Here is a 9,637-nt window from a genome sequence, read left to right on the forward strand (position 1 = left end):
CAACAAGCAACACCTGCTTTGCCTAAACCAGGTAATGAAAACAACACAACGCCAGGAACCCCATTGTTTATTCATAACACAACAACAAACACGAAAAATACGGAAAGAATAAATAAAGCCACGAAAAAACATACGGGATACCAGCAGTGGCCGGGAAAAAGTAAAAATAACCCAATAACGCTACACTGACCAACAGTATTGGTAAAACAAAGGAATCGACACACAACACGGCCACACAGCCGCAACGCGGAGGAGGGGGAAGGGAGGGCAGAACCTCGCGCCCAAAAATCACCCCCACGGTAACCCCGCCCACCCAACCGAAAGGCCCCACTGCACGTATCAAAGAGGCACACCCAACCATTGGCGGAACGCTGATTGACACACACTGTCTTGCATCTACATGTACCACGGACTTCAACCCAGGTTTGAACGGCTCAACTGCAAGAATGCAGGGGCTCAGAGAACAATTTCGGGACATCTAAAGGGAAAACAACAATTCCTTCCAACACAAATTCGAATCACCAAGCCCTACATAAGCCTCAATCACTGAGAGGACAGTACACACAAATACACCCAAACAAGGGAAATGAAAAATAGTCATCTATAAATGATTATTCTCAATCGAGAAACAAAGTGATGAGGATATGGGTTTGAATAGTTGTCCCCTGACGAGGCTACCTTTCCGTTTCCCCAGAACACCTCTATAAAATCACAAAGAAGCTATCCTAAGAATTTGAAACTGTAAATATTGCCGAAAAGTACTATAATTGGGAGAGGTACTTAGGGATCTCTGGGCTGCCTACTGCATTTGCCGGGCTTGGCAGACCCTTGATTTTTACCCCCCCCCCCCCCCACACACACACACACACACAATGTCCACGACAGTGTCGTTTTCCGCCTCATAATTTTTGCACAAAGGTACACGGCGAGCTTTCGTCTGAAATACAGTTGACAAGTATGAACAGAGTAAAATATCAACTTATCGTTATCGCGACTATAACCTCCTGACCCAGAAGTGTTATGTCGGCCATACCCACACCACTGCTTTTTGAGAATCTTGATGTGTTGTTGCCAACTCTTACTCAAATTGTCAATGATAGCCTGTTATCTGGTGTTTTTCCATCATTGTTCGAAACTGCACTTGTCAAACCACTTCTCAAAAAACCTAGTCTTGATGTCAATATTTTGAAGAATTGTCGTCCTGTATCTAACTTATCATTCTTGTCCAAAGTTTTTGAAAAGGTAGTTTTGAAGCAGCTGTTGTCATATTTGAACACCCATGATTTGATCTCGCACTCTCAGTCCGCTTATCGCCCTTCTCACTATACTGAAACAGCCCTACTTAAAGTAATCAGTGACATTCTGTCTGCTCTGGATGGTGGTGATGTGTCGGTGCTTACCCTACTTGACCTTTCTGCAGCGTTCGACACGATTGACCATGTCACGCTTCTCCATAGACTTCAGACTCTGTACGGCATATCCGGTCCACCGCTAGCATGGCTTGAGTCCTATCTCATTGGCAGGACTCAGGCTGTGCTTGTCGATGGCCAGATGTCTGCTCCAGCCCCACTTTCTTTCGGCGTTCCTCAAGGTTCAGTACTCGGTCCCATCCTTTTCATCATGTACAGTAAGCCCCTCTCCACACTGATTCCAAACCATTCTGTTTTAAATCAGTCTTTTGCTGATGACACCCAGCTGTATAAACCCAGTCCCCCTGCAGAGACACATCCCGCCATTCAGACATGCATCACTGATGTTAAATCTTGGATGGTCGATAACAAACTCAAGCTGAATGATGATAAGACTGAAGTCTTACTGTGCAAAAAGAAGAACACCACATTTCCCTCTCCCCAACCTGTTTCTGTTCAAATAGGCAATACCGACATTCTTTTCTCACCATCAGCTAGAAACCTTGGATTCACCCTTTCATCTGACATGACCCTTAACAAACATATATCTTTAGTCTGTAGAGCAGCTTATTTTGAGCTTCGTAAGATCAGCACCATTCGTCACACACTCTCCTCTCAAACAACTAACACTCTTGTCTGTGCCTTTGTTCTTTCTAAACTTGACTACTGCAACTCTCTTCTCTCTGGCTGTCCTCTGTACCTCCTGCATAAACTACAAAAAGTCCAAAACTCGGCAGCACGCCTCATTCTCAAAGCACGAAAACGAGATCACGCAACACCACTTCTTCACACACTGCACTGGTTACCTATTCAAGCCCGCATTGACTACAAACTGTCCACCCTCTGCTTTAACTTCTTTTCTGGCTCGTCTCCTGCTTACTTCTCTGAACTCCTCACCGTCTATTCTCCAGCAAGACAACTCCGTGCCTCTTCTGACTGTCGCATCCTTACCATTCCACACACCAAAACCAAAACATACGGACAACGCACTTTTACTTTCTGCGCACCCACACAATGGAATTCTCTCCCCTTTCACATCCGCCACTCTCAGTCACCCCAAGCATTCAAACGAGCACTTAAAACGCACCTCTTCAAGAAATACAACCCCTGATTTTGTTTTCTCAGTCCATCAGTAGGCTACATGTAGTGTATTTGTTGTTTTAGTGATAATGTATATAAACATCTAGGACTGTTTTCAGCATTGTTGATAACATGTTCTGTTTGATTAAGGGTATTCAGCTGGTATTTCCTTGTTTTTTTACTACCCATTTACACCCCGGGTATAGTTACACCCCCGGTATAGGGGTGTGTATAGGTTTCGCTCGATGTGTTTGTTTGTTTGTGTTCGCATATAAATCTCAAGAATGAACGGACTGATCGTCACCAAACTTGGTGAACAGGTTCTATACATTCCTGAGACGGTCTTTACAAAAATTGGGACCAGTCAAACACACGGTTAGGGAGTTATTGGTGGATTAAGATTCTACAAGGACTTATAGAGGCACAATCGCTGCATGTGTTTGTTTGTTTGTGTTCGCATATAGATCTCAAGAATGAACAGACCGATCGTCACCAAACTTGATGAACAGGTTCTATACATTCCTGAGACGGTCCTTACAAAAATTGGGACCAGTCAAACACACGGTTAGGGAGTTATTGGTGGATTAAGATTATACAAGGACTTATAGAGGCACATCTTCATGGTCAAAGGGAAATAACCATTCTCACTCAGTCACTGGCACCAACTGAGAAGGTTATTTCCCTTTGACGGGGGTGTTTTTCCTACCTCGTAGGAATTTCTTGTTTATTCATGTTTTTATTACTTAGTGGAAGAATCTTTTGTAATATATGTTTGATGGTGTATGCTTTTAATTAAGCGTTGTTGACTATGAATGTAGATGTAAATGCTTGTATAACTGTGTTTTAATTTTAAATGTGTCAAGCGCAAAGAGCATAATTGTAAAGTTATGATGTTGCGCTATATAAATGCTCATTTATTACACCCCCGGTATAGGGGTGTGTATAGGTTTCGCTCGATGTGTTTGTTTGTTTGTTTGTTTGTTTGTTTGTGTTCGCATATAGATCTCAAGAATGAACGGACCGATCGTCACCAAACTTGGTGAACAGGTTCTATACATTCCTGAGACGGTCCTTACAAAAATTGGGACCAGTCAAACACACGGTTAGGGAGTTATTGGTGGATTAAGATTCTACAAGGACTTATAGAGGCACATCTTCATGGTCAAAGGGAAATAACCATTCTCACTCAGTCACTGGCACCAACTGAGAAGGTTATTTCCCTTTGACGGGGGTGTTTTTCCTACCTCGTAGGAATTTCTTGTTATAATAGTTGTCTACTGTGGCATAACTGTGCGTAGCTGGTTTATCAATGTACAGATATTACAAACATTAGATATTACACTGGAAAGGCTATCCATGTCAAAACTATAATATGTAAACAGATTTGTTTTACTAGTCTCAGTGAAGAATGCTTATTTGTGTTCAGTTTCAATCTTGTATGGCAACACGTTAATGAATCCTTTCAGATTAAGGAAGTCAAATGTAGGCCCTACAGTCTAGCTTACGCATGCAAATGTTCGTGCCATACAGCGCTAAAACGCTTCGCACAACAGAAACCGACACAATGTCGGTTGGAGAATATCAAGGTGTGCAATGACTACCAAACACAGCATTCAGATTTGAACAATAGAACGCTCAAACACATATTCTAAGACCTTCCTCCTGTGTATTGTCTTCTATTCAACTCCCGAACTGAACTCTGTATACGTAGCTCTCGGCTCCATTTTCAGATCTGTATTTCTAGTAATAGTGCATGAAATACTCAGGGTCGAAAGGTAAGACGACACTATGACTCTCGCAAAGAAGGTCCCAATGAGAATTAAACTCTGGGATGCCCACTCAAAACACAGCTGTTTTTGATTTGACTAACTCACAGCGCTCAAACGTGGTTTTTTTTTTAAAGGTATTCCTGGTGTGTGGTCACATAATTACAAACCCCAACCTAAACTGTATAGCTCTTGGGGCGATTTGAGACAGTTTTCTTGTTAGATATAATTTCTTTAACCACGTTTGCTAGCACGACAGGCGTGACTATTCTTTTGGCTTTGTCACTGGGATTTACATATCGTAATCTCCTGGTTCGAATTACTATGTCACGGGACAAGCTGACGTCGTGTGTCGCTTTCGTGTCATTGCTAATTATCTGGTCGGCTTCCATGCAACTAGTGAATGTGCAAGGGAGAAGGAGAGATCATTTCCAAAACAACCGTCGGTTGAATCAAACGACAATTAAGACCACTCCGTTATATGCCTCACTTTGTATCTGTGTTGTCGTTGGTTGTGTGAAGTGGGTTGGAACCATTCCAATCGGTAAGTAAAACGTGTACAAATATGCATACTAATGATGTATACTATCATGCAAGGATATGGAATGGACAGGTTTGGTTATGCAAATTTGCTTTTAAAATTACACTTGTCGATAAGAGCAGTGTTTTTATATTCATCAAACTCTAGCGCGATCGCGCTGAGGAGGCCAAATGAGTATTATTATAATACCGTACACTACCTTCTAAACGCCCCTCCCTCCCCCTATGCATTATTGTTGCCCAATAATTTTATTGTGTCTAAAAGTTGCGTTTGGGCGGTAACTAGGTACTATACCCTTTGCAGGAGCGGTTCCTTTGCTAGAATAATAATATGTTGGTCACTTGGCCCAGAAGTGTTTATTGGATTCGTTGTTGAACAAAACGTTCTTCTCTCACACATACAGACACACACAGACACACATGCACATACAGACACACACGCACACACAGACACACACACACACACACAAGGAATTATGCAAGCATACCACGCCAGGTTGTCCATGTGCTCTAGTGCTGAGAGTTTAAACTTCTCTGTGTAGATATTCCCTCGCGGTATCTTGTCACACTGAAATGTCTGCCTCGCTCCAAACATTTCCAAGGAAGAGAAAACTTTTTTTTGAAACAGCCGATTGAATAATCTATTTTATTTCCCTTTGCCCCAATTTTCGAAAATATGGAGTGGGCGTTTACTAGGTACTGTACTCTGTGCGCAGAATTAGACCAAAAGTAGGGGGAAGGCGTTTACCAGGTACTGTACTCTGTGCGCAGAATTAGACCAAAAGTAGGGGGAAGGCGTTTACTAGGTACTGTACTCTGTGCGCAGAAGTAGACCAAAAGTAGGGGGAAGGCGTTTACTCGCTACTTGGCCGCGTATACAAGGTAGTTTACAGAAACAGTGCAGTATAATGAATCTCAACTGTTTGGGGCGTGTTTGAATGGCATGCTTTTCTTTTGAGAGTGCTACAAATAAGAAGCGACTCAACGGTGGAAAATCACTGTGGTAATTTGAAAATGTAAATTGTTCGAATTGCAAAACATAGATGATGTAGTAGGTCAAGTCTCCTTCACAGTTCTTGTTTTTGTTTTTTTTAACAATATCATCAGAGACATGTATGTATGTCTCTGATATCATTTAAACATGTATTTAAACAAGATAACGGGGGGGGGGGATGGGGGGGGGACCCTCTTAAACACAAAGTACCAGCATGACTTGCATTTTGATTGAGAATATTTATAGTTGCTTTTTTCTGCTTGTGTTGCGCAAGATCTTCCAACAATACATTGTAATGCTATTTTAATAGACGAATTCCGGAATAACTCTGTCGTTTTTGAATGGGTTGTGAAATCAATCATAAGAAATAAATGCTCTTGCTTTTAGAAAGACACACAATCCACATGTCAGTCACCAGAGGGGTGTGTCTGAAACAAAGCTGTATACGCATAGTGAGAACTATGGAAAGCCGTTTGGCTCATAACCATTACACGTGTAAAAAATGATTAGTACACGTGTAATAAATAATTAATACACGTGTAGTTAATGATTAATACACGTGTAATAAAAATGACATACACGTGTACGAAATGATTAAATACACGCGCAATAAACATTTCTTACACGTGCATGAAACATTTATTACACGTGTATTTAATCATTTCTTACATGTGTATGAAATATTTATTACACGTGTATTTAATCATTATGCTATTCCATAGCATAATAAAAAGATAAATTACACGTGCAATAAGAAATAAATACACGTGTATTAATCATTTATTACACGTGTATTTATGATGTATTACACGTGTAATGGTTATGAGCCAAACGGCTTTCCATAGAGAACAAGCTGCCCGCGCGCAGCCTGACGAAGAGGCGGCCTCATGTCGCTGTGTCCTCCATTTTGTTTTACACAGGCTGGGCCTCGGCTGGCCAGTTTACCTGTTTGTTTCCACTAAATTTTACTCTTGTTTTAGAGTAAAACATATTTGTTCTATACTACCCGTCAAACAACAAAAATAGGCAGATGCGTTTAGGATAGATATTTTGTGATGAGCGGCTATCTATTGAACCGGGAACCCTAATTAACGCGGGATCCATGTTTTGCGAATTTGATTTTTTTTTTTTTTTTTTTTGGGGGGGGGTGTCTGTGGTGTAGGTTCCACTGTATAGACACTACCTCATGTAAACTCAATTTGCTTTCAGAATAAATTAGGGGAATAATTGGCCTTTTAAGTTATATAGTTGGTTTTACAGTAGATGTCCTCGTCACAAAGATCTGCCCTCAAACGCATGTGCCTAGCTTTGTATGAGGGGTAGTATTGGGAACGCAGTGACAATCAATTTGAAGCTTTGATATCTCTCGTTACGTGCAAACACATTGTAAGAGGTCAAAGTTGTCCTGAAAACGTTTAAGGAAAGGTTGAAAGGGAGAGGGAAAGTCAAGATAACCTAATGTAAGGAAAACTAAGGAGAATGCTGTATTATATTGATCAGAACCTTGTGATACATTTTCACTACAAATTTCCTCAGGAAAGAAGGAATTAGGGTGGTATATATCTAAACTAATGGACTGTAACTATCTTTCACATCATAACATGTTTGCCTAACTGGTTTTCATGAGATTTTCGAGTTTTAACTGCAACATGCTACAGTTGAGGGAATGGATTAATTGTGTTTATTAATTCCTTGATGTTTTCCCACGTGTCTAATACAATGCAATGTAGTAGATTACAAGATCGGGAGAGGCAAAACGTGTGAAGTGAAAAACAAAGAACAAAATTAAAAGAGCTTGTTAAAACAAAAGTGAAGGGGTAAAGGGAGTGTGGATATACTGTTTACATTAATCCTAACTTTAAAGGTAATTGCTGCCCATTTTCATAATGTATTAATCACTTTGACATTTTTTGATCGGATTATTTGGTGTTTAGGGTCTCTGTCTTTCACACTCAACTGCACTGTTTGCGTTAGTTCTGATTCTCATAAGTGTAAAGGTAGGCATCTGTGAAGTGGCGCTATAGTCGTATTTTAATGAACCTTAACATATGTTACGCGCGATAACCCGAACGACAGTTTGTAGTAAATGGTTGAAGAATCGAGACAGTAGGGTCCGGAAACGTATCGAATATGGCGGATCGCAACGACACCAAAAACAGCCGATGCTTTCTCAAGCTGAACTTAACTCAGTGGGACAGAAACATGTGTGGATTGTTTGTCTCACTTAATAAAGCAAGGGTAGTTTCTCTGTTTCATGCAAACCCTGGAGCGTTATTTCCTATAATATCGTCTCATGAGCCGATGCTGGTGATAAACTATTCTGTTCATGTAGCCGCGTTTGTGTGTGCAAGCAAGACAAAAGGGGGTACTTGAACGCGTTTGGATCTGATTTGATATCATCGGTCAGTGGTTGTGACACGTTTAATATAATATAAAACGGGTAATTGGTTGAATGCCGTGATACGTTATCTCTACGGTATGCCCTTTCATAGCCTCGTGCCCTAAATTTGCATCCACACAATTCGTCACCTGACTTATCACTTCGGGAGTTAAAAAAAGTACAAAATAATCAAAGCTTCCCTTACCGTTGTTACAGCGAAGTAAAATATCTTTGTAAAAGACCCCAGTGTATGAGGCATGCTGCGTTCTTATCATTTCTGTCCTGTTTCTACACAAATCGCCGCTCACACCACTCCCTTCGGACATAATGAACTCTGTTAAAGATGAAAACATGTGTTATTGTTTGATCTGGCAAAGACATAAACGTTCAACTGGAGAGTGAGTTTGTGTGTGTGTGTGTGTGTGTGTGTGTGTGTGTGTGTGTGTGTGTGTGTGTGTGTGTGTGTGAGTGTGTGTGTGTGTGTGTGGATGTGTGTGTGTGGATGTGAGTGTGTATGTGTGTGTGTGGGGGGGGTGTGAGTTTGTGTGTGTGTGTGTGTTTGTGTGTGTGTGTGTGTGTGTGTGTGTGTGTGAATTCGGGGTGCACAGTGCAGCATATTAGGTTATGAGGGCACAAATTCATCAGACACACGTCGTTAGCATCTGTCACAAATCACATACATGTATGTTCTACATTTACACAATCACGTGATAGATTTTGATAATAACTATAGAGGTTATCACACGTTTAGTTTGGAAGTATAGCACATGGTTTTGCAATAGATATTCAAGGTTCAAACTAAAAATGAGGCTAATTGGTCAAGGGCCGCCCAGGCGATTAGCGAAGGAAAGAATACGTTGCTATATATGTATAACGTTGGCTGGACATAACCCACAAGTATGCCACATTGTAGGCAAGTCGGCCGATAAATACCAGAGATTTAAGCAATGAAAAGTGTCACAGTGACACTGATAGAGGTCCTAAAGGACATTTATGATCCAAGTTAAAGTTAAAGTTAATATTATGTTTCACTGGTTTTTTTTACAGGTAATTCGCCAGAAAGGATTACACAAATAACTCAGAGTCAACTGGAATATCTCCGATGCATCGGTGATGGCAAAGCAGCTGATCATGTCAATGTATATCCCTGTAAAAATCTACTCAAGAACATCTCATAAATGAGTCGACATGAAACTGTCATGGGTGACGTGATCCCTGGTTACTTAAGGCATTTGTCTGTCAGAAGACAATGGTCTGGGTCACCAGGTCATTTCCATGTTGATTAACAGACGTGTAATTCACATCTCCGTCGTATGTTTTGTGGGCATAAGTTTAAGCTGTCTTGCAATGAAGCGTGCTCACGATGGCGACCATTCTCAAGGGAACAACCCCAACAGGTATTTTCAAAACAACCCGCGACACCCACATGGCTACGGAGGAAACGCAGTGCGTCCACCACCCTTGTCAC

Source organism: Littorina saxatilis, linkage group LG11, assembly GCF_037325665.1.
Source record: "Littorina saxatilis isolate snail1 linkage group LG11, US_GU_Lsax_2.0, whole genome shotgun sequence".
Taxonomy (NCBI): domain Eukaryota; kingdom Metazoa; phylum Mollusca; class Gastropoda; order Littorinimorpha; family Littorinidae; genus Littorina; species Littorina saxatilis.